This window comes from Anas platyrhynchos, chromosome 5 (assembly GCF_047663525.1).
Source record: "Anas platyrhynchos isolate ZD024472 breed Pekin duck chromosome 5, IASCAAS_PekinDuck_T2T, whole genome shotgun sequence".
In the NCBI taxonomy this organism is placed as follows: domain Eukaryota; kingdom Metazoa; phylum Chordata; class Aves; order Anseriformes; family Anatidae; genus Anas; species Anas platyrhynchos.
Genome location: NC_092591.1, coordinates 12,077,801 through 12,104,894, shown reverse-complemented (window position 1 = coordinate 12,104,894; position 27,094 = coordinate 12,077,801). Strand labels below are relative to the sequence as shown.

General features: G+C 40.0%; 1 long non-coding RNA gene across 3 annotated transcripts in view; it reads right to left on the bottom strand.

Annotated features, from left to right (window-relative positions):
- Nucleotides 1–6,682: 6,682 nt before the first annotated feature.
- LOC110352930 (uncharacterized) overlaps nt 6,683–27,094 on the bottom strand; it is a 237,964-nt gene continuing 217,552 nt past the window's right edge. For all 3 annotated transcript variants that reach the window (XR_011809464.1, XR_011809478.1, XR_011809486.1), the window contains one exon: nt 6,683–12,252. This is a non-coding gene — a long non-coding RNA (uncharacterized lncRNA). The remainder of the gene's footprint in view (nt 12,253–27,094) is intronic.

Genomic DNA, 27,094 nt, shown 5'->3' with positions numbered 1-27,094 from the left:
AGAAAGATTGCCATCTTGCTGAAGATGCTTCAAATTCCTCATTAAAGTTTTCTTTCAACTTTACTGTGCCATATGCAATGTTGATCTATGTAAGTCTTTGGAAATGAGTTAAAATTTGCTTTGATTTTGCTGAGGAAGAATAAGACCTTACATGTTCAGTAAGCCTTACATGTTCAGAAGCCTTACATGTTCAGTTTCACAATCTAACTGGCACTTCTGCTACCACAGTCCCCACACAGAGAATGACTTGTGGAAGATGTCAGAGCAGACACCTCTTGACAGCTCTGTTCACTGGTGCTCTAAAGTCCCTTCTCCTCTGATGTATTCTGGTTTCCCAGTGCCTCATCTACACTAATTCTACACAGCCACCTTCATGAAATTAAGGCTGCCTGGAATCCCAGAAGCCTTTCATATCTTGGGCAAATCCTGTGGGAGGGGAGCCCCCAACCTCTTCTTGACCTCAAGACCTCCTTCTCAGACCTTCTCACCCCCTACTCTATGTTGGTAGGCTGCAAAACACCTAGGTAGTTCAGATTGAACCATAATTTGGGGATATATCTTTATCCAATCTTTATCTTTTACAACTATTTCTTTGTCCATTTGCCCATTCAGACACAGAGGTTGAACATTTTACCACCATGATGGAACAAGAAAAACCCAGGAAAGAATGAATAAGCCTCAGAACAAGCTAAATACAGTGATTTGAAAATCCTGCATGGAGCAGAGTCCACAAGCAAGTCCACAGGGTCCTTGGACAGAAACACCATCAGAATTTTTTTCTACATTGTATTTCTGTCAACTTTCTCCTCTCCACATTGAAGAGTCTCCATCCACACGGCAGCTAATCCATGTTATGAATCATTTGCTTTTCTTTGTATGCTTTCTAACTATGTCCTTTATGAGATGAAGAATTAACAACTGTACAGAGTACTCAACAAGAAATGCATCAAGGAAAATTACAATCTGCTTTGTTCTCAGCTCTCCTCCTGGCTGATGCCTAACATTTTGTTGTTTTGTCATGCACTGAACTGGTGGTTGTGGAGGATTGTCAGTGATTACTTCAAGAATTCCCTCCAGAATTGTAGCTGCCTGTTTGAAACTCAGCACCATGTAAACATGGTTTAGATTGCTGTTCCTTTGATGCCCAACCTAATATTTTCAGCAATGCAGTTCCATCCCCACTTCCTGCCTGCCCACTTAGTCAGTTCAGTCAAGTCTTTCTGGGGTTCTTCACTACAAGTTAGGCATCTGATGATCTGAAAAAGTTTAATATCAGCTGAAAACTTGGCAATTTCCATGGGCAACCCCTTCTCCAGATCATCAATGAAGATGTTGTTTACAGCTTGTCCTAGTACCAGTCTTTTAGGGACTCTGTTTTTTCATAACAATTATTTTTTAAAATGAGATCTACTATAGGGCATATAAGGTGGGTAATTCTGATGTAGATAGACCATAATCTGGACTATTTTTTTTTTTTTTAATTTACTCTTTAATCCAGCATGTGCAGAGGTGAGAAGTAGCTGCAAGTACAGAATGAGAGTTCTTGGTCGGCACTGTTAGGTCAAAGACTCATCTATCCAGGCCACAGACATTTTTTAGTACATCTGTCATCCTCCCTCATGCAGTTTGTATAACTTGGTAGCACCACCACTTCTAGGAGACGAGGCTTTTCAGACAGTTGAAGGTACAGAGTGCAGAAGATGTGCTTTGTCTAGAGATCAGCAGAGAGGGTCCAGGCTAGTATGGATTCTGTGACCGAATTCTTTTCACTACTCTATTCTGTAACTCCACTGTACATAAAATGTTGCTAATGCTCCATCTCTTGGGGAGGTCGGAAAGCTTTTCTCCTTAATATTTGCAGAGTTCAGAGCTGAATATAAAAATGGATTAAGTTACAAAGTAAAACTGTAACAGTAAATGTTTCTCTCAGAAGCCAAGTCTAAACCGGATCCAAAATATGTCATCTCCCTTGAGTTCTGCATTACATCTGTGATACCAGATACAAAAACCTTGGTAAAGCCTCTCTGAGTCATTAAGAGGCAAGCTGAAAAAGACAAGGCCAAAGGAGATACAAAAATTATCCAGCCAAATATACAGTCTGCTCACAACAGTGCAGAGAGAAGAAATACTAAAAGCCTTAAGTCTGTTTTTTTGTTTTGTTTTGTTTTGTTTTCAACTGATACAGGCAACCAAGTTGCGCAATGACAACCAGGCCTATGAGCTTCTGTGCTTGTCCCAGCTGTATCTACTTCCTTTATGACTAAAGTGAACTTTGCTTTCCCAAAGAGGAGAAGGGAGTTGCCAAGAGATGGGCATGCTGGAACACCAGGCCCAGAGCTGTAGGAAAGACACCAGAATTGGGATTCTGCAGTAAAAAATTAACCGGTCAGGTTTCTACAGGTAAGGGATAGGAGCAAGCAGCTCCTATCCTTTTAGTTGTCCTAACCTTTTAGTTACAGGAGAACTAGGTTCTGGAGTATAGCTGATTGATCCCATTTCAAAACTGCTGTGAGTAGGGGAAGTAATAATCATAAGAACAGATTTTTTTTTATATTTTTTTTTTCAAAGACTGAACTCAGGCAATGAAGCAAACAAGGGCTGGCAGCAGTTTACGAAAGCTGTGATTGCCCTATTCTTGCACACCAGATTTACAGATAAAGAAAAGGTTTTAATCAATGACAGTAAAACTTCCTCCTACTCAGTTTGTTACAGTCTCAGAAAAACAACAGCTCAATCAGGTAGAACTGCTCTTGTCTGGGGGCAGAAGGATGCCCCAGGACAAGCTTTATTCTGGCATGGTTTTCTGCAGTAATAATTTAGAAGCCTTGCAAAAGATCTTCAGAGTTTTCTCAGGAAAGCTAAGCTTTTCTGTAGGATGTGTTAAATTTCGTAATGAGAAGCAAGAAGAAACTGTAACTCTGTGTGGTAGGATGAAGGATAACTGAATGTTGTTCATTTAGAAATGTCCTAGAGGGCATGCTATAATATAAATTGGTTTATGGTATTAATAAGGAGAGAATTCAAAGGCTGGTTGTTGGCAGAGGAGAACTTAACCTGGCCCAAAACTTTGAAATTACCAAAAGTAATAGAAGCAGTACTGAAAAATTGCAAGATATGTGAGTATAACACAGAGACAATCACGCTGCTTCAGTAAACAAAATATGAAGCCAGTTGGAAGGAACTTGCTCTCCTGAGGGCTGTTTCCATGTGGAGGAGCTCATTTTACATCAGGTTGTCAGAAGAAAATGGCCTAATGTCATAAGTGCCTGAAGATACAGTGCTAGGCCAGGAAATGCAATGGTGACTGTCAAGCAGCATATCAAAAGGTACACTCAGGGCACAAACCCCAGCAAAACAGAGGATAAGAAGGCAAGTGGAGAATGGGAAAAAGTCTACCCCTGAGGGGAAGGTACACATTCTCATACATAAAAATAAATAAATAAATAAAAGCCAGTGTTTTGACACTGTCAGCAGGCACTCCTTAAAATATATCCAGAGACACTTAAAATGAAAAGCTATCGACTGTCTTATGAGCACAAGGGCAGGTTTTTCAGATGTGGAACTAGTGTCCAGTTACTTGTAGGTGAACACTAGGAAACAGATCAGTGTGCAAGGCCTGAGCTGAGGTGGTTAATATTAATCATAACGTATAGATTCTGGCTCTGCCTGTCCTCTGGAAGAAATTGTTAGAAGCTAACAACTAGATACTAGAGGAAGCTTTCTGGGCAGGGAGGCAAACTGACTCAGGCAGAAAAGAGAAATTTAAGGCAAAAATCCCATTTAAAGCAAGGTGTATAGAAGAAAGCAAAGAACAAGTCAAATCATGTTAGTTGCATGAAGCATGGTTAACATTTACTGAATGAAATGTTTGTGTTTGTGGCAAAATATCAAGGAATGCAGGGGTGAAAGAAAGGAATGCCATCAATATTTGACACACTATCAAACATTCCATCCTTGTCAACATCCAGAACACCAAAAATTCTGTATATCTATTAAATTTTTTGCTGGTGTGCATAATGAGCAACAAGTGTACAGAAGAACAGATGTGTTGAGCACTGACAGTCCTGCTGCTGCTAATGATAAAGAAATGGATGATTTGATAGATGAAAATAGAAATATTTTATAGACCATTCCAGTTATTAGTATAACTATTTCCCTTTCTATATTTACCCCTCTTCTTTAAATTCTGAACTGATTTTTTGATCTAGACTGTCACATTTAATTAGAATCTCTGAATCTGTTTATTTCTTTGTTAATATTGTTTGCTTGGTTTTGAACTTATATGGACTTTTTGCCTCTACATCATTAGGTTCCAATGAGTTTATAGTGTAAATATTTAAGTTGACAGAAAGTACTTTTAAAAACTACTTGTTTTCATTGTTTTGAAAGTTCTGTCTCCATACTCCTATGCAAAAGGAAAGGATCAGCATTTTACTGCTTACTATTTCTATGTTCATATTTTTATAGATCTTTCTTTTCCAAGCTGAAAAGTTCTTTTGTTTGTTCTCTTTTTGTGAAAATTGTTCCAAACATCTTGTTACTCTTGTTCTTCTCTACACCTTTTCTAGGTCTACTTCACCTACTTTAGTTCTAATTCTACTTTATGAAAAGTCCAGTATGTATTCAAGACTGTATATATTCAAGATACATACATGTTCAGAACAATGTATTGATTTCTCTTCTGTTCTCAGCTTTTCTCCAAAACTGTTCCTCTATTGTGAAAGACAATGGAAGTTTACAGTTAGCTTTCTCCTTTTGCTTCATCTTTTTTAGGAGTTCCATTTGTACCTTAATCATTCATAAAACAGAGAAATTCTCTGGCAGATTCCTTGCTCTTCACAACTTTGTAAAAATTCTATGATTTTTACCAACATACACATCATTTTTTCTTGTCCACCTTCATTATTGTTTTATTCTTTCTTTGGTAGAATTTACATATTTTTCTATTTTTCCCACTGGGCTATGATATCCACCTTTCTGGGAGAATGTCTTTTTTAAGAGCTACTTCACTCTTTCACTCTGCTGCTTTGTGAAGCTAGAGCCTTTTCTTTTTGTAGCTGGGCTTTCGTTGAATGGTTCTGTTTAATTAGCAGTGTTCATTAACTGCAATCCTCTGATGTGGTGGTTTTAAACATTGTTCATGCAAGCTATAAAAAATTGTCCTTCTAGCTGCTCCTTTTTAACTTCCTTTTGACCAGTTTTCTCATGGTAATTTAGTTATACTTTAAAAAAGAAAATGTTATTGTGCTGCATTTTGCTTTCCTATAATCCAGTTCAACATACTTATATGAGAGCATACTGTGGTAAATTTGTGGCATAGCATCCATAGATTTTGTTTGTTTTATAAAATACAGATAAAAACTAATTGCTAAAAAAGAAGGATTTCAGGAGGAATAACCTAATTCTGAAATAAACTCCAGTCTGGATGGGAGACAAAGACAAATACTACCCCTGCTTTGTAAGGAGATAGGTCTTACAGTAGAGGATGGTTGCTGCTCTTATTCATTGATTCATTAATCTCATTCATTGGTTTGACCTTAGAGAAAAAAAAAAATATGGCTCCAGCTGCCTCAAAAAAGCAGAAAGAAGTATAAAAGTCTGAAAGTGTGATGTTGACTGCAGAGAACCACTGCTGCCCCTAGACAACGAGCAGAAAGAACCACCAGTCATTCTCATAAATTAGTCAGGAACCCAGGTGAAAGGACTAAGGTGGTTAGCTCTCATCTGAGTGATCAAAATAGCTAAATATAATTCTTTTGAGTTGGAAAAGAGGAGTTAACTATATTGTTTTATCTAAAACAAATCACCTGTGCTAACATTTTGATTGCTGTAAAGTAAAAAAGAAAAATAAAACAAAACAAAACAAAAAACACTTTATATCTAATATCTCTGCAACCTTTTTCTGAAAAATCTCCTCCAAAATTTCCATTGATTTGTAGTTCATTGCTGCTAAAGTAAAACTACGTGGCATACCACTGTCTTCATTTGAGATTTGTCACACAGTGAATATACTAAGGTTTTATCAAGGTGCCTCCCCTCCATACCCCCCCCCCCCCAATAAATCCTCATTGTAAGTACATACTGTCCTTTGTTCATGATGTATTTTTTTCTCAAGTCCTGATTTAGCAGTTTTGGAAAACACTGGCAATGAACACCATAATAAGTGGAAATAATGTCTGAGTAAGAACTCCAAGAGGACAATTTTTTCACAAGTTATATCATATACTCATTGTGCACCGATTCTCCTCCATATAAAATGTTTCCTGACAATCTATGACATCAGGGCCAAAACTAACTTGTTTTATGGCAGCAACTGAAGCATATAATTAAAATTAAACTCAGAAGACTTGCAGGGACTGTCTGTTGGGAAGGAAAAATAGACTAAGATGTATTTGAAGACTTCTGCAAATCCACACAACAAACATCTGTGATGAAGTAAACTCAGCAAGGAGCTTTTGCTAGTGACCTCAATAGGATCGGATATGAAGGATCTGGATCTTAATGTTCTCAGTACTTGGAAACATAAAGACGGGAAAGACTTAGCCTATAATTCATACTATTTCAACACTGTTCAAAATATATCAGTAAATACTAAAATTCACTGCAAATTCAAGATTTTTTTAAAAATCACAATTTATTATTTATGTTATCCAATAATTACACTGAAAAAGCTTTCCTTTAATTGTGATTAACTAAAAACTTGCTTTGATAACTATTTGTTTCATACAGTCAACAAAACAATGCTACATGTACAACAGTTAGTTGTGATATACATCCTAGTTAAGTAGGATGAAAAAAGCTTAAAGGTAACATGTATCAGAACTTCTAAGTCAGGCACAGAATCAGTAAAGCTTACATTAACAAACTAAACATTAACATATGTTTGAATAATATAAGCAATTTTAGACAAATTTCAATTTTTACTACCTGTTCTTTTGTGCTGTTGCAGTAGTGGCATGGAGAAAAAATAAATAAATAAAATAAAAAAGAATAAATAAATAAAAATAACAACAACAACAACAAAAAAAAAACATTCTTTGTACTCTCCTACAAAATGGTTTTCGTGGTCTCATTATATCATCTTCTCTCCAGGCTCCTTCTCACCTACTTATAGGGTAAGACAAGATCTCAGGAACCTTGTCAGCTGGTGTTTGAAGAGAACTTAGATGCCAAAATGCAAACCAAAACTTTTTGTTTCTAAAAAAATCTGATGATTGTTTAAACTGCCTTCACTTCACTTTCTAGATCTCAGTCAAGCTTTGATAGAGAATCTGAAGCAATAGTCTTCCAAAAAGTCCAGTCCAAATGGTACAGTCAGAACATGCCTAATGTTCTGACTAGTTCACTTTCTTCAGATCTGCTGCTGCCTTCTTGTAAAATTAGGAAAAGAAATGTCCTTCCGTATTATTCTTCAGAACATTTATTCAGGTGTTGGGAAAGCTTAGAGGAAGAGGGAATCAGACATAATGAGAGAAATGATCAAATGTGCAAATACAGGATGGGATAATGAGAAGCTGGGTAGCAATTCAGTAGAATAAGAACTAAGAATTTTTGTCGCTAACTTATACCAGAGAAAAGAGGGACTGTGATCAATATGATTAGTTGTTGCATGTAATTCATTTTTTTATCACAAAAACAGTCTGCCTGGATGGCAACTGGTAGAATGGGACCTGACATCTTACCTCTGAGACCATTTTAATAGGTAATTTTATATTAAACAAATGTGTAGTTCACAAAACTAACCAGCAGAGAGCAACACTATTTAAATTTGAACTGAGTGTGATATCTTGACAAACTAATTATTACATTACTGTGCATAAGACTGTATAATGCAGTACATTAAATGTAAGGCTCTGTTACATTAGTCACAGCCACTTACTGCCAATGCATTCCAATGTAATGTCTAACCCAGAAAAACATGTATGCAAATCATCTGAATACTTGCTTTTAATTTGCATGATGTTGAGGGGTTCTTCTGAGGTTATGATGTATGGCAAACTTGTAAAATTAAACACAGATGTACTTTTATTTCACACACAAAATTTAACTGCAAAGCTTTAACGGGGAATTTGCACAACGAAATTATTCCCTCTAGCCACCTGAAGCGGTCAACTAGTTCAGAATAAACTCAGCTTCCACAAGGTATATTGGGGAAATGAAAACCATGTGTTTTATCTGCAAATTTTATTCTATCTATTGGGAGAAAAAATTTAACCATCCCTTTTATATGGCAGTGCCTGAAATATCCCAGTCTGAATTACTCCAGCCTCTCTGTTGGTGAGGCCACTGATCAACAGCTATGAAAACAGTGTGCTCATTTCAGACTGAGGGCATTGTTGAGGCAACCTACTGAGCTCAAGTGCCCTGAGAAGTGCAGAGTGAATTTGCCCTTCAGGTAAGCTGGCAGTCTTGGTAATGACATTTCTTGCCCTTGTCTCCATTTATTCCAGTTTCCTAGAGATGTAGGGATCATATTCAAATGAAGTCTTCAAGATGTATTAAGGACACAATAGCAGGTTTTCCCTGGCTTTGAGAGACTGGCATCATGCCTATCCGAACCCATGAGGTTTTATGGGCAAATGATAGGTCTGCTGAGGAACAATCCCTGTGTCTCAACAATTAACATTTCCCAATTCTGCTAGTTCCATTCTCTTCCTGGGTATTGTATGTGGCAGCCATTAACTGTCTTAGAACAGTTTTCGAATTTATAGTAAGAAATACTCTAAGATGGCAGTGAATTCCCCAGCAAATATGAAGTAGACTCTGAAGGGAGAAATCTTCAACTGCCTAAGCTATATAGTATCTCTAAGGAACTTTTCCCATCTCAGTTATTTTTCTGCTGTGCCTCGAACAAAAGGTTATGGAAAGGGACAGTCTAACCCTTTCAATTTCTGTAGAATGAAATTAGAATATTTTCTTTGTTCAAGTTCCAGAAAACAACAAAAAGAATGATAAAAAATGTTTTTAACCCACAATGCAGTGTTCTATATACTTAGAAAGATAATTCAGTTATTGAGCACCTAACAGTGACACAGTACATACATTGTGATAGTAGAAGTAGGCAAGAAACTTTGAACTTTCTATGAAAATCTTTCTGGCTTGTTAAATGAAATTATTCAGACTGTTTCCATGCAGTTTCACCCAGTAAGTATTCTTGTAATCTGTATTGAAAAAAGGGGATATTTATTGTAAATTTTAACTAAAAATTGCAAAATATTTCCAGAATGTGAATTTTAAAATAACATGAAGATTTCACAACAGTAGAGTGATAAAAGAAATTGTGCTTAGGTAGTCAGGAAAAGAAACTATAACATGTGTTTAGGAAAAAATAAATAAATAAATAAATAAATAGACAGGTTACAAATTATCAGAATTCAAAACAAATAGTGTACAGAAAATGTAGAGGTCAAGAACAAGTTATTTGGTTTGTTACACAGATTAATTTCCCAAATAATCTTAAGGACTATGGTGATCTTTACAACACAAAAATATGGAAGTGTCACTGAATAAATTACTTCAAAAGATCCTCCATGCTTGCCTGTACTCCCAAAGTCACTAACATGCATCACAGTGAAGAAGATGTAATGTAAAGATATAAAGGAAGAATATATGACTTTCAGCTCTTAGAGCTAGAAGGAAGTAAAATGGCACTGAAAGGATGGTGAAGATGGTGAAGATGTACCAGTTTCTCTACATATTTTTGTCCATTTTCTAACCTGATTATCCTTTCGTGGTTGAACACTGAAAGCTTTCTGAGCTCAGATAGTTTCCTCTCTGATCAACAATGTAGCTGGTGATGCTTGTGGTAAAAAGGGTGATTGATAATATCTGAAACATTTGCATTTGTCAAATGGCTTAAAATGCAGCAACTTGGTGAAATCTCATAAGACTTTGTATCCTGTGTATACACGGCAGAGAATACTTTTAAGTTGGCTTTCTCTTATAACACATTATATCATTTACTTCAACATCTTCAGTATGCTTCCCCATTTATTTGTAAATGCCACTGGCATTTAAGTCACCGTTCTCTGTCATTGAGCCTAAATGCAATAGCCCTCAAGCAGAACAGGTGTGAGAGAGCTCCATTTACAGGCCCCATCTGAATTGGAGGGATTAGTGGGAATAAGAGCTGAAAGACCATGATTACATCTTTAGGGGACTGTATAACTAGTGAAAGACTACTATGTCCTCTGGGAGACAACTCAATCTCATCATATCCCTGTTCTTGCTGACACTATGGCCTGCTAGATTTGTCCTTCTCACTGACAAGAAGGACTAAGGAAAACGCAAAATTAAATGCATTTTTTCATCTCATGCCATATCTTCTCTTATGCTTTATCCTTTAACTTTTTTGTAAGAGCATTACTTAAAGTAGAGAAGCAGGCATAGGACAGGATGGGGATTCACCTCTGTGCCACATGATGAATGTGCTTAGCATTCAGGCCCCCTACTGGGGGCCTGAACACAGCCATACCCTTGCTCAGCAGCTCTGTGGTGTGTCTGCCCATAAGGTACAAATTGCAATACATGTAAGATCCAGCAGATTCAGTCTAGAGTATATATATTCCACAAGCATCTCTGGGGTGAAGCAAACATTAAGCTCACATGAAAGCACAAGGGATGAATGCATAGCCTTTCCAGCATTATAGCATAAAGATTCCAAATATATTTTGCAGTAACATGGAGTTGCTACTAACCTGCATCATTGTGGGTATTTCCTGTAACATCCAGCACAGTCAAATAAATGTGTGGCCTTGACTGGGTACAGTTGTGAACTAAGATGAACTATGTATATGATAGAATACGTGTAGTACTGGGATGTAAGAATGGGCTCCTCAGCTCCCACCATTTCACACTGGCAGACTTACTGTAGGTCCTCTTGGTATGTATACGACTCAAGAGTCAGACATTCTGGTGTACTTAGTGTAAGGCCAAATCACTGCCTTTTCAGCAGTCCAGGTCAGCTGTGTCCAGAGTGCCAGCCTAGCAGCTAAGGAGGGCAGTTCATCATGTCTGACCTCTTCTTTGCATGCTTTGCCATCCAGCCTGCTACATTACCTGTGTAGCTGCCTCTCTGCCTTTCCTGGCTGTATCTATCATGCAAACACACATCTAACTACTTAGTGACCCTTGCATACATAAGAGGTGCTAGGCACCAAATAAATCCACAAGAGGATTAGAGAGCTAGTCTTTTGGAATTATGACTGTTCATTTGAAGCTACAAGTTGAAGGCATTGATTTAAAAAGTGTTCTTTGTAATTGAACCAACCTTTCTTTTGTAGATTGGCAATAAGAAACCCAAAAGAGTTATGAAAGCTTTCTTTGGAAGATAGCATCATCTTCAAAACCATTTCTAAAAGTTACTTTAACAGAGCTACAAATCCATCATGTGCATTTTATAGAAAGACCTTTCTTTCTTATTGGGGCTGCAATCTAACCATGGTATGTTATGTTTCCACCTCTATTCTTTGACTGGTAGCTTAAGGATAAAAGATATCAATTCTGTGTGAAAAGTTCTTGAACAACAGAGAGAAAACAGCAGTCTGTAAGCCGTCTATTCTTACACTCTGCAGTCACTTTTGAAATAGTTAAAAAAAAAAAAAAAAAAAAAAAAAAACAAGTTAGGTAAGCTGGAATACCATTTGCTGAACATAAATTTCTTGATGTCTGCCCACAAGGGGAAGAGAAGTCACTTTATGTATTTGTTGAACAGAAAATGTGGCATTGCATAGCCTATGAATTACATAGTGTTCTCCCTGAAAAATAGAATTGCATAATATGTTGTTTTACTACTGCACGTAGTAAAAAATCATTCTTAGGTCCCAAAGCCAGAAAAAACAACACATGAAAGGACAAACTGACTACAAGTTCACTGCTTTGGATATAAAAAGGTATCTGGCATGATGAAGTCTTTTTTAGTCCATGTGTTTTTCATTTGAATTGGTTCATGTAAGGTTCTTTCAAGGGGAGGAAAAAAATGCGATAAATCTCCTTAGGAATAGAGCTGTGCAAGCTTGGGAAACTCGCTGGGCAAGCCAGCTTCTTTTGTCCGCCAAATTCTAGGGGCACAAGAGCCTAATGAGAGCTTAATTAAAATTGATGTGAAAAAATTAAACACTTTAAAGTATTGTTTGGGGGCTTGCAAAGCTTATGCCAGTGAAAGTCAATCATTTTGTGGCTTTGGAATTTAGTTCAATTAATATTTTTTTCTTTTCATCTGCAGGCCTCTCTTGCTATCTCTTGTCTCTCCATCTGAAAAGAAACAAACCAGAAAAAGCAGTGTTAGGAAAGAGTCTGTCTCTCTGTTTTCCTCAGTTTCCCTGAGTCCAGAGGAGAATATTTAAGTGTTCACATCAGAGTTTTAATGCATTTCCCCTGTTAGGACAATTTTCTACGTGGTCTTTTGCAGGCAAGCATGAAATAATTCTGTTTGCACTCTAGGCATATGTGCATTCACTCTACGCATCCTTGGATGAGCATGCTGCTGAGCACAAATTGATATTTTCTGTCTTTCAGCAGGGGCTTTAGTTTGGGCTCCACACTAAATGCAGTAACATGGCTTCCAGTTCAGGGCTGTCATACATCCAACTGGCTCAAATCTTGGGCCGGGAAACTTGTATTCTGCCTGCAAAAGTCTACGTAGACATACTCTGATGCTCATTCACACTGGGCTTGATCTGATGCCTGCTGGAATAAATGATAGTCTTTATACTTCAGCAGGTTTTGCAATAATCTCTTTTCAATGTCCTGGATGAAGTATTTATCACTCAGAACTTCTAGGGACATCAGTGGGCCTCAGGATGCTAAATATCTAAGAAGGGTTAGCTTTTGCCATTTCAGTTCAGATGTTCCTTCCACACAAAAATCAACATTCTTGTTCAAAATGAGTTCCTACTTTAGTGACATGTTTAGTGAGCATGAGCATCCTTCATCATGTCAGTGATTCTGTTGGCACCTCTGCCTCAAGAACTTTGAACTCCAGTGAGTTCAAGGATGCAACTGGAACTTGCTTTGTTTGTAGTATTTTCTGATTAGAGCCTACCACCATGTACACTGTATGGCTGAGAATCAGTGGTGTTACATCAATCGGATGAATGTGAACAGTTAGGCTTTATGAGAATAATGTTTGTTTGAAGGACAAATGGCATCAGAAGTGAATATATTTTTTGAATAAAAGAATTTTCTCCAGCCTCTTAGAAGTAACACTGTCCATACGTGCTTTAACTAGGCTTCAATGGCAGGCAAGTAATTCTCTGTTTATTTTCACGTCGAACATATTTACTCAAGCTAGAACAGAAAAGTTTAGTCTATCAGCAATGATTTTTTGGGGGGTTGTTGATTTTTTTCATTTGGCAAAAGAAACTAAAACAAATATAGTAAAAAAAATAATAAAATCTGGGTTTGGAAGAAAAAAAAAAAAAAGAAAGAAAATCACACTTCCTGGAGTCGTTAATCTTGAAAACAGAATTTTGGGACCCTTCTGTTACAACCTTGTGTGACTAACCAAACAAAGAAACAAAACAATCTGAGTGGTGAGCCACATGATCAAGTGTTTTTTGTTTTGTTTTACTTTGTTGTTGTTTTGTTTTGTTTTTTGTTTGTGTGGTTGATTGTTGTTTTTGTTAAATTAAGTCTTTTTATGAGGTAGGCCAATGGATATCAGCTATCTCTGGACATGAACACATTTTTGTCTCAAGGGAATAGTTTGGGTATTTTAGTGAAGAAGTCAAGCCTCTAGACAGCACAACAGACTCTATTTCTTGCATATCGTTCCCAGGGAAACCAAACTGAAAGCAGAACTTTCCAAAGAGGAAGCAGCCATCGCAAAACACTGACCAGCTGTAGGTGGATGTGCTTCACAGAAATTCCTCTTCTGCTTTTTTTTTTTTTTTTCTAACAGTGAATAGATCTTTCAATCCTATTGCTCCCATAGGTGAATTTGACTGAATAATAAAGAAGCTGCTTTTGCAGCTATATCCATTTTTCATTTTTATAAAGTCCACAGCAGTCAGTTAAGTAAATGCTAAATTCTGTCCCTGGGACTGAAAAGCATGATAATGCTTGAATAAAAAGCCCAACTGGAAACATTTGTCCAACTGAATTTTTGCAATGAAGATATTTCTTCAAGTCAAGGGCAACAAAGCAATCAAGTTCAAGCATTTTAAATCCATGCATAAATTTGTTTTCTAATAATCATCTACCTCTGCAGTAAAGCTAGCTTCTTACATTATATGCGCTCTTATCTGTGATATTTCCTTTTATTACTCTTACCACTACAAAGAACTTTTAAAGCCAAGTAATGGCACTATTAGAGTCAGCCTAGAATCTTTTGATCAAATAATCAAATTAAATATCAAAAGCCAATTAAAAATGAAAAGATTTCAGCCTACTTCTATTTTTTAGTTGAACATGATGAAAGCATCATTATTGTTTTATCTCCTCCTACTTCTTAGGTCCTGCTGTAGGACTTGAGTGATATGGATATACTTTTACTGAAGCTGGTTTAACTTAGTTCAAAGCATCATGGAAGTCAAAATTTTACCACTTTCTCTCTTCAGAGATACTGTTCCATTTTATTTTGTGTGTGTGTGTGTGGTTTTTTTTCCTGATCCATTACCTTATAGAACAGCAAATTCTCAGTTTACATAACACATCCCCAAAGATATTGAAAACATCAAAAACAATTGCTATTGCACTTGTATTTTTCATACTCAATCAAATTTTTCTTCATTTTCAATTAAATTATCTTATCAACAGGCAAATCAGGCAAATAGATCTTTTTCCTTTTTTTTTTTTTTATAACCATGGTATATGGTATTCTAACATATAATGTGAACGTTATGTTTCTGTTAGTAGTGGTAACAATTTTGTTGTGCTTTATATACTGTGTACCTTACACAATATTCTAAAAGTTCCCGTGTCCAGCGAATTTGTGATTTAGAGAGATAGGTTGCACCAGTTGTACCTGGAGGAACTATAATTCAGAAGAGCGACCTTAATATCTCGGGTACACTGTGACTGGAATGAATGTTACTTCCCTCGTGTGACTAGCCAACTTCGTTGGCCCCAAAGCAAACTGACCCCATAAACTGTCAAAATCGTTAGGCTGCAAGAAGGTGTTTGCATCAGGTGACCTGAAACCAAAAGCATAGATGACTCCGTTAGGAGGATGATCTCCCTAGCCTACTGTCCCCACATAGTGTGAATGGAAACAAAGGTATTCCTTCAGAAGAATTCAAAGCAGGATGTATCCTGAGCCACTGTTTGCAGGGGCTTTTTTTTCCCTCTAGTGATTTCAGGAGTCAAGGGAATCTCCTAATGTAAGTACTTAGTGGAAGGGTATTATCATAGAATCATAGAATATCCCGAGTTGGAAGGGACCCATAAGGATCATCAAGTCCAACTCCTGGCACCCACATAGGTCTACCCAAATGTTTAGACCATGTGACTAAGTGCACAGCCCAATCACTTCTTAAATTCAGACAGGCTTGGTGCAGTGACCACTTCCCTGGGGAGCCTGTTCCAATGTGCAAACACCCTCTCAGTGAAGAATCTCTTCCTGATGTCAAGCCTAAACTTTCCCTGCCTCAGCTTAACACCATTCCCATGGGTCCTGGAGTGGAGAGGCAGGTGTTTACACAGAATAGGTCACCTGCCTCTCCACTCCTCCTCGTGAGGAAGTTGTAGACTGTGATGAGGTCCCCCCTCAGCCTCCTCTTCTCCAGGCTGAACAGGCCCAGTGACCTCAGCCACTCCTCATATGTCTTCCCCTCTAGACACTTTACCATCTTCATCTCCCTCCTCTGGACACTCTACAACAGTTTAATGTCCTTTTTGTACTGTGATACCCTGAACTGCACACAGTACTCGAGGTGAGGCCACACCAGCACAGAGTAGAGCAGGACAATCACTTCCCTCGACCGACTAGCAATGCCATGCTTGATGCTATTAGACAGCATAAATACTCCAGCAGTACAGGGACAGGGTACTTCCTTTGAAGGCTCAGACCATTTTTTCCATTGTGCTTCCACAATCTGTACAGCAAGAGCTGTGGCCTCTCCACACCCTTTGCATTTCTCAAAACCCAGACAGAGACTGTCTCCAAAGTGGTGGTGAGTTCAGACACCAAGGGAATACATAAAAATAATAATAATAATATAAAAAAAGATACATGGGTAATAGCTGAGTTTCAAAGCCATGTCTGTCTGCCTTAATAGTTTAAATGTGTTTTCGTGTTGATATGTGTGTAGGAAGGAAGGAACAAAATAATTTTGAAAGGGTATAACAGCAATAAGGTGGTTGTAAGGGAACGTAATTAAAGAAATGTGAGGCTGTGAGTGCTAATACAATACTGTCCCCTGAAAGGGGAAGTGGACATGCAAAGTTGCTGTTTCATGTAGGATCTTATAAACTGAAGCCAAGAATTTGACTACACAATGAGTACATCAGCAGTCCAAGGATGCTTTTCTCCAGCAGACAAAAGCCAGACACAGTGGGGCTTGCTACATAGCTTTCTGTCACTACTACATGTCAGTTGCATTATTTCTGTCTTCATGATATGTTATTAACTGATCATCATCACAGGATTTTCATCATGTAAAATTTTTCATTCTCAGCAAAAAGTTATTCATTGCTCATGGTTTTTTAAAGGAGTAGAACAAGATGTTTGAGGCTGAAGGGACAATCATGATATCGAAGTTACTGGAACACAGAGGAATTGTGGTAGATCCTGCCAGTGAGCTGGTGTATTTGTGATGTGAAATGGAGCAAAAACTTCATGCTAATCCTGATGGTTCTCCTCTTTACCACCGAGATGCATAAGTGCATATAGCCAAAAATACTGAGATCACATGATTTCTTCATAGTCAAAACCCACTAGGGTTTGGGATCCAGATAAAAAGACAGACCATCTGGACCTTAATTTGCTTTAAAGTGAAAAATAATCACTTATAATTTTTAAATTGATTTATGGACAGAATTTTTCAACACTGCTGGTTTCAGTGTCAGCTTACTTAAGTAACTAAATATTTGAAATGCATCAGCATATTACAAGTGCTGTCATTCACAACAGGTTATTCAGCTTTCCCAAGAGGTGAGACTGTCCTTTAGGCTGAGTTTACTTTCAGATACTCAGTTAGGATGGATTTAATCAAATGAAATCCATCTCTTCACACATATATTTAAAACAAGCTCTTTGTTACCTGTTATGGGGGAGACACACATCTGAGCCTTTTCTACAGAAATTGCCTAATTTTTTCTAGTGCTTTTGTTTCTTACCTTCATTATTAAACAATGCTATTCTTTCCTCTGTAAGAGTCTAATGATGAAATCACTCTTGTACTTCGTAGGCTCTGTGCTTTGGTTTAACTGACAGTAGGCTAATCCTGTCTCTTGGATTACAGTTTAACTGCCTGTGACTGTCCTGTAAAATCTGATATTTTCTCTTTGTAAATAAAATTTGCTTCTCTGGAATATTATTTAGCTCTTTGAAGACACTTTGAAAACTGCTGGCACTGAGAAGAGGCTCTCCGGATTTCTCTTCTAAACTGCTCTGTACCAAATACAGACACCTTTTAGGAAGGTCATCTGTGCCCTGGGAAAGATTCATAATCCTTTCCTGCTCAGTTTCTTCTCCCTTTCACATAAAGGCAAGACAGAGTCATCTGTTGGTTGCATTTTTTCCCTTCTGTCTTTGTTTGTCACTGGAGATTATCAGTAGGCCAAGAGGAGTGGTGAAGTTACTTCCCCTAGCTCACAGAAACAGAGTGCCAGTTCACCCTAAGGTACAGGTTATGAGTCTGATGTCCCCGCTCCAGGAAGCCAGCCACAAAACACCTGTTCAGCACATGGCCACATCAGCCATGATGTGCTCTGTCATGCACAAAAGAATTTCATGTGCCAGCTGGATGGGGGACACAGCACATGTTGGCAATTGGAAGCTGAGTGAGAAATGCCTGGCTCTATCTTAGGTATGAAGCCCAACACAGCAGCACACTCACAGTGCCTGAATGTTTTACTCCTATTAGAAATCTCCATCCCTTTCTTTAAGCCCATTTATTTTAGGGAACATTTGTCATGCTAGTGCAACCAGAGGGCAAGTTGTGCTCATTTAAACAAGCCCAGGGGGAAGTTTCATGCCATGTTCCCACCATACACTCTTTGTTCTGCTCCCTTCTCATCTCAGTAACAGCTGGGGCCCAGGCAAAACCTACTATTCATGTGGAAATATGTGGTATTTTTAGCCAGATTTCCTAAGAATATGAGAATTATGAGATCATGTTCTCCATGTGACCTTCAGTGTTTGTAGGGAGGAGGGCCATCATATATATATCTATATATACACACCTATATATATACACACACATATATATACATATATATATGACAGCCTGGTAAAAATAAATAAAAAATATATATATATATACATTCACAACAATTTTTACCCTGTATGTCAATCTCAACTAAATCAGACAAAAGGTTGGAGAGCTCTGAAATATCATGTCTGATGCATTCTCTGAGAAAGAGATTCTACGAAGAGGAAAGTATAAACCATATTAAAAGCAGCACATCTAATATGAGACATCAGAAAATCTGCAGGGTTTCTCTTCCCTCTCCCCTCCATCCATGGGACACAAATATACAGGAAAACAAACTTCATTAGTCCTGATGCTCATTGAATTACTTTTTTTTGGTAAGGCTCAGAGTGAATAAGGATTATCTTCCTCAACATCCCTTCTAGTTTCACTTCAGTATATAAATAATATCGACAGACAAGAACTGACCCCTGAAAGGTGTCTAATCACCAAGAAAGAGGAAAAGGGTGTCAGTATGGCACCATTTCATAGTTTTTTTGCTCTCAGTTTGCCAAAGCTACACTACTATGAAGGCTTAAGGCTTACACCATGGCTGTTGTTTTTGCTTTTTACAGCATTTTTTTTGCTGTTTTCACACTTACTGATGTACTGGTGGCAGAGGGATGAACTGATGGCACTGCGTCATCTACAGATCTCCATATATACCTGGTTACCTGTCCGTACACAGGAAAGGTACTTATTATATTTGTCATTTAAAACACAGAAGTAACATCTATCAGACCTGACAGTCATCACTGACACATGCTAAATAGATAATGCACCAAAGAACCAACAATGTTGATTATGGGTAACTGGGCAATTTAGAAAAAGATTAGGACTCCCACCCCACTCAGTTTGAAGCTTTAACCTGACATCACTACTTCTCCAATATGTTAAGAACTTGTGCCCTACCAAATGCCTAAATCTTGGTAATCTAAGACTGACCTGGCAGCTAAATTAAATATCCCACTGTCTTGAAAGAAATGTCCTTGCTGCATACTTACAAATTCTGTGAAATTCCATTAATGATTGTAAGCAATATGCTTAGGTTTCATGCTATGAAAATCCCTCAAAATAGACTGCAAGGCAATGGGCAATTTGATGCCCTTGTAAACTTTTTAAATTTTCTAACCCATGCTTGTTTTGCAAATCTAAATTGACCATAAATTACAAATTTGTGTCAAAAAGACATTTCTGTTTGTGTTTTTTTCCCTTGTCCTTACTCTGAAATTAACTTTAAGTTTGATCAATTCAGTGGTTTAATTAGCTAATAGTTACTTACAATAGTTATGAAACATCATCATGAGTTTCCATTTTAATCCACTATGTTGCTTAGAAAATACTGAAAAAAAAAAAAAAAAAAAAAAAAAAAGATAACTTTGTATTATGCTAGGGTTCTTCAAACAGGCTATGGAGTCTGTGAAAGATTTTCAGTGAATACAGGTTTTATTTCTTGGTTCAACATGGAAAGACATAGATAATAGTTACACAACTCTTCACAAAAGAACAATTTGTGCTCCAGCAGCACAAATTGCCTCGGTCTTAGTACCATGCTACTCTGATTTCAGAGCTTTTGGATCAGAGCTCTGGTTTATGGATCAGGGTAGTGACTTGAACCACAGGCACAGTAAGCTGATGTTTTTCTGCAAAAGATCATGTAGAACAGGCCTAAAAATGAATGGAGCACTTTGCTTGCCACCACCTAGACAAAGGGGAAAAGCTGGCTACAAAAAAGGTGATTCCTCATTGCCTGACAGTGATGTGGGGAGATTTAAAAGTCAGGTTGGCAAACAGCCCTTGTCCATATTGCATTGTTTGAATAGCTACCTAACTTCCTTTCTTTGACACTGGTTTCAAATACACAAATATGTTTTTTATTTATTTGTTTGTTTGTTTTTGAATGAAAGGAGGAAAATGAAATGTCAAAACTTTCAGATTTTCTTTTATCTTGGGTAAGCATGACTGAAACAAAAAAGAACAGCTCTAGAAAGCTACACAGATCTGTTACAAAGGAAGACTTTTTTGTAAGAGAAAAAAAAAAACGGGAATGTAGAGAATGCTAAAAGTGTGAACAGTAATGGTATCAAACACGTACATAAGAAGAGAGCATAAAAAAAAAATTTGTTAAGGAGAAGAGACTAAATTGTGTGGAGGTTTTATTAGAATGAGTCACAATTGAGCAATTATGCCTTAGAGGTGTTCCTTTGATTCATGAGAAGAAGCTGGGAGGTTCCAAAAATGAAGACCAAGAATTTATGAAGGAAAATACCAAAAGTTCATATTTTCAAATTTAAGTGAATATATCAAATGTTCTGATTATTGTAGCATTCTACTGGGATGTTATCTTTTATACTAATATGTAGACATGGATGTTCCATCCTAAAACCACTGAGGTCATTTCTCCAATACCGTATTTGGATGCTTTATACCTAGTTGATTGCTCAAAGATATTTATCTAAACTTTTCTTAAACTTTTCCAAGAAAGGATATTTCATGCAATCCTTAGTCTGCTCTTGTATTGCCCAAGTCTACTCCTGTATCTCCTTACATGTTTTGGTATGGATCACTGATGAACGGGGGGAGTTGTGTTAACTAGCTATACATCCATGTTGGATGAAAAACTGCTGGAATATGTTTTCATTTTCTTATGTCTCATCTTCAAACTTTTTATGTCTAAAATTGCCTTTGCTGTCCCAAGGGCTGTAGAGGAGCTCTCTTCCTGTGGTCATTATATCCTGTTAGATAAAGCTAACAGAGGCCTGGTATTAATTATCATTGACACTTTAAAGACACTTGCACTTTTTAACTTTCTTTATTTGAGGGATTGCTGATAGAGGGAAAGCAAAAACAAAATTTAGACAGACTGGTATGCAAACCTCAGGGAAGAAGTAGGATTCCACCTGAAATTTGGGCAAGCATGCAGTAGTGGAATGGGAACACTCATAGCAAAATAACTGTTCCTGCTCCTTTGGGAAGTCAGACAGCAAGATATAGCAGTGTCAAGGGAATGTTGTAGGACATGGTGAGCAGTTGCCATCCAAAACACCTGCCTTCCGCAACTGCCTTTCCCATCAATGCTCCAGACTCCCCAGAGACAAACCTCCAAGATGCTCTGTCAGGTGTAGTTAGAGATACACAGGAGAGTTAACACTATGCCAGTAAGTAGCACAAACACAGCACCATGAGAGAATTACTGCTGAATCTCATGATCTACACAAGTGTGGTATGCCTACCAACACCCAGGCCTGTGACATGCATTTGTCATATTTCCAGGAAAATATTTCCAATCCTTTAAAGTTTCCTGCACTTATTGGAGATTTGGTTTTTGTGGCATTTATGTCCATTTACGTAACTTCTGTAAATCTGTTGCTAATTGTTGTATTTGCTTCTTTATTCCATTTGTCCGATGCCCCTTGAGTGGTTTTAATAAAATTACATATTATGACTAACTTTTGCTGTCCCCCATCAGAGAGTCATTTTAAGTCTCAAATAAAGGAAATCTGTCAACTAGAGCCCAAGCCTTTATTCCTTAACACATCCGAATTGTGTATCCTGCTCATTGACGTATTGGGAATCCTTCAGGATGTAGGTGAGTCTTCAGGGGGGCTAGATAATGCTGACACTGCATGCTGGGAAGCCTTTGCATCCACAAGGTAGTGAAAACTTTCACTCAGTTGGGACATTAGTGAAGTGCTGAGACCCAATGCTGAGACCCAGAGATTTGCAGAGGAAAGGCTCTCATGATGCATTCAGCAGTTGGAGCATACCTGTGCATTCTAAGAAATGTATGAGGGCAGAAAAGCAATTTATGGTTTAAGGTAGCTACTGATGGAGGATTTTACGAATAAAGTATCTTCCTGAATAGATTACTGAATAACTCAGCTACACCCAAAGTTCTAATTCATAAATAATAATAACAATAATAATTGTATATGAGCATCTTTTGTGCTCATTGTTATAAAACCAATTTTACTAATCAGTGCTAGTTTTCTGTAACCAGAAATAGCTTTGTACTGAGTAAGGCTATTCCAGCAAAAGCTAATCCACAAGTAGCTAATCTTTTCTGTTTCTTCATTATCTTCTTTATGAAGCAAAATCTGCTTGGCACTGCCACAGCTGGCTTCCAATGTAAAGCTGTAAGATCTCGCAAAGACATGCAATAGTCTCTGCATATTCAAAGATGTCAGCAGATTTTGGGGTAATGCACGGTTCCTGCTATATTGGCTAACACTGATTTGACAATGCCATGTAGAAGATCCCACAGTGGAGCAGGTAGATGTGGCTTGAAGGAGGCTGAAGCCCATGAAGAGATCCTTCAGGAGCAGATTCCAGGCCAGAGCTGCAGTCTGTGGGGAACCCATGTTGGAGCATTTTACTCCTGATGGAGAGCCTCCATGCTATAGACCTATAAAGGAGTTCTTGGAGAACTGCAGCCTGTGGGAAGCCCACGCAGTTTGGAAAGATGGCAGCCTGTGGGAGGGATCCACATTGGAACAGGGGCAGAGAGTGACCATGAAGGAGAAGCAGAGAGGCAACATTGTGGACTGACCACAGCCCCTGTTCCCCATTCCCCTGCACCACTAGGGCTGAGGTGTTTCGCTATTAGTTTCTCGCTGACCTACTCTGTGAGCAACAAGGAATAAATTATATTAATCTCCCTTATGAGTTGTTTTTCCCTCTGATGGTAATTGGTGAGTGATCTCCCCATCCTTATCGCAAATCCTTATCTTTTTTAATCATATTTTCTCCCCCTTCCTTTGAGGAGGGGGAATTAGAGAAGTATAGTGGTGGTGCTGAGCTGCCCATAGGTGTTAAAGCACCTCAGCAAGCTAGAGGAAATCATAGAATCACTGAATATCCTGAGTTGGAAGGGTCACACAAGGATCATCAAGTTCAACTCCTGGCTTCCCACAGGACCAACCAAAAGAACGGACACTGTGTCTGAAAGCAGTATCCAAACACTTCTTGAACTCCAGCAGGTTCAGTACCATGACTACTTTCCTGGGGAGCCTGTCCCTGTGCCCAACCCCCCTCTGGGTGCAGAACCTTTTCACAGAATCACAGAATTTCTAGGTTGGAAGAGACCTCAAGATCATCGAGTCCAACCTCTAACCTAACACTAACAGTCCCCACTAAACCATATCCCTAAGCTCTACATCTAAACGTCTTTTGAAGACTTCCAGGGATGGTGACTCCACCACCTCCCTGGGCAGCCCGTTCCAGTGCATCACAACCCTTTCAGTAAAGAAATTCTTCCTAACATCTAACCTAAAACTCCCCTGGCATAACTTTAGCCCATTCCCCCTCGTCCTGTCACCAGGCACATGGGAGAACAGGCCAACCCCCACCTCTCTACAGCCTCCTTTAATGTACTTATACAGAGCAATAAGGTCACCCCTGAGCCTCCTCTTCTCTAGGCTGAACAAGCCCAGCTCCTTCAGCCGCTCCTCATAGGACTTGCTCTCCAGACCCCTCACCAGCTTCGTCGCCCTTCTTTGGACCCGCTCAAGCACCTCGATGTCCTTCTTGTAGCGAGGGGCCCAAAACTGAACACAGTACTCGAGGTGCGGCCTCACCAGAGCCGAGTACAGGGGGACGATCACCTCCCTAGCCCTGCTGGTCACAGTGTTTCTGATACAAGCCAGGATGCCGTTGGCCTTCTTGGCCACCTGAGCACACTGCTGGCTCATATTCAGCCGACTGTCCACCATCACTCCCAGGTCCTTCTCTGCCTGGCAGCTCTCCAACCATTCCTCTCCCAGCCTGTAGTTCTGCTTGGGGTTATTGCGCCCCAGGTGCAGGACCCGGCACTTGGCCTTGTTGAACTTCATACAGTTGACCTCAGCCCATCGGTGCAGCCTATCCAGATCCTCCTGCAGAGCCTTCCTACCCTCGAGCAGATCGACACACGCACCTAGCTTGGTGTCATCTGCAAACTTACTGAGGGTGCACTCAATGCCCTCGTCCAGATCATTGATGAAGATGTTAAAGAGGACCGGCCCCAGCACCGAGCCCTGGGGGACGCCACTAGTGACTGGCCTCCAACTGGACTTGGCTCCATTCACCACAACTCTTTGGGCCCGGCTATCCAGCCAGTTTCTAATCCAACGAAGCGTGCGCCAGTCCAAGCCAAGAGCAGCCAGTTTCTTGAGGAGAATGCTGTGGGAGACGGTGTCAAAAGCCTTGCTGAAGTCAAGGTAGACCACATCCACAGCCTTTCCCTCATCCACCCAGCGCGTCACTTTGTCGTAGAAGGAGATCAGGTTCGTCAAGCAGGACCTGCCTTCCATAAACCCATGCTGGCTGGGCCTGATCGCCTGCTTGCCCTTCAAGTGCCGCATGATGGCTCCCAAGAGGATCTGCTCCATGAGCTTCCCTGGTACTGAGGTCAAACTGACCGGCCTGTAGTTCCCCGGGTCTGCCCTCCGGCCCTTCTTGTAGATGGGCGTCACATTTGCTAGTCACCAGTCAGCTGGGACCTCCCCCGATAGCCAGGACTGCTGATAAATGATGGATAGGGGCTTGGCCAGCTCCTCTGCCAGTTCTCTCAGTACCCTTGGGTGGATCCCATCCGGCCCCATCGATTTGTGGACATCCAAGTGCCATAGCAGGTCACCAACCAGTTCTTCGTGGATGGTGAGGGCCACATCCTGCTCCCCGTCCCCTTCCACCAGTTCTGGGTACTGGGTATCCAGAGAGCAACCGGTTTTGCCGCTAAAGACTGAGGCAAAGAAGGCATTAAGCACCTCCGCCTTTTCCTCATCTCTTGTAACTAAGTTTCCCCCCGCATCCAGTAAAGGATGGAGATTCTCCCTAGTCCTCCTTTTTGTGTTGATGTATTTATAAAAGCGTTTTTTGTTATCTTTAACAGCAGTAGCCAGATTGAGCTCCAGATGAGCTTTGGCCTTCCTAATCTTGTCCCTGCACAGCCTCGCTACATCCTTATAGTCCTCCTTAGTGGCCTGCCCAATTTTCCAAAGATTATAAACCCTCTTTTTTCTCCTAAGCTCAAGCCACAATTCTCTGTTGAGCCAGGCTGGTCTTCTTCCCCGCTGGCTCATCTTTGGGCACATGGGGACAGACCGCTCCTGCGCCATTAGGATTTGCCTCTTAAAGAGCGCCCAGCCTTTCTGGACCCCTCTGCCCTTCAGAACCGCCTCCCATGGGACTCCACCAACTAGTGTCCTGAGCAGCCCAAAGTCAGCCCTCCGAAAGTCCAATACAGTGGTTTTACTGGTTCCCTTCCTGGCCCCGCCAAGAATAGTGAACTCCACCATTCCGTGGTCACTCTGCCCAAGACTGTTCCCGACAATCACATCCTCCACCAGTCCTTCTCTGTTTGTGAAGAGAAGGTCTAGCGGGGCACCACCCCTGGGAGGTTCACTAATCAGCTGCGTCAGGAAGCTATCTTGCACTCTCTCCAGAAACCTCCTAGACTGCTTCCTCTGGGCTGTGTTGTGCTTCCAGGATATGTCAGGGAAGTTGAAGTCCCCCACGAGTACAAGCGCTGACGATTTCGCAACTTCTGTCAGCTGCCTGTAGAACTCCTCATCCGTCTCCTCATCCTGGTTCGGCGGTCTATAGCAGACCCCGACCAGGACACTAGCCTTGTTGTCCCTGCCGATCCTAACCCAAAGGGACTCGATCTTGTCATTCCTAGCCTCGAGTTCTACAACATCGAAAGACTCTCTAATATAGAGAGCCACACCGCCACCCCTTCTGAGCTGCCTGTCCCTTCTGAAGAGCCTATAGCCAGGCATCGCAGCACTCCAGTCATGAGACTGGTCCCACCACGTTTCCGTGATGGCAACCAAGTCGTAGCCTGCCCGCTGCACGATGGCTTCCAGCTCCTCCTGTTTGTTACCCATGCTGCGTGCATTGGTGTAGATGCACTTCAGCTGGGCCTTTACCTTATCCTCCGGCCTTGCCATTGCTCCCCCTGGCACAGCCCCAACAGTCCTTGCTTCAGCCCCATCCCCCTTCTTACCTAGTTTAAAGCCCTATCAATGAGCCCCGCCAGCTCCTGGCCCAGGATCCTTTTTCCCCTAAAGGATAGGGACCCGTCTACGGCCATCAGACCAGGTGCTGAGTAAACTGCCCCATAAAGCACCCATCCTAACCCTCCCCTGTCCCAGCTCCATGCTGCTCCCTCACGTCCTGTCACTGTCCCCAGACAGCAGAGCTCAGTGCCTGCCCCACCGCTCCCTTCGTGAGGGAGCTGCAGGCCACCATGAGGCCTTCCTCAGCCTTCAGTCCTCTCAGATTCAGAGGACTCATGGGAAGGCCCTGCCAGGGGCAAGGTATAAAGCATGAATATGAGCCTGAAAAGTACAAGGGACAATCCCACAAAACCATGGAAGGCAGTGAAAGAAATAAAACTCAGGTCATCTGCAGTGAAATTTTATTTCTCTGCAGAGAAGGATGGCTGATGTTAGCAACTTTAGAGAAGTGGCTAAAAAAAAAAAGGAGCCTATAATGAACTTTCAGGTACTTTTGCAAAGAGAGGCTTTGCAGGGTAACTTCTGTGCGACTAGGGAAATAATTTTCTGAGATACATCATGATTGCTTAGGGAAGCTTCTAACAAAATACGAATGGAAATATGTAGGACAAACTGATGTAATTTCTTCACTTGACTTCAATATACAGGGAAATCACATAAAGAAGACAGGGGAAATGGATGAAAACCTATGGGACTATAGAAGATTTCCAACAGAAAGAAATCATTCATATAATGAGAATG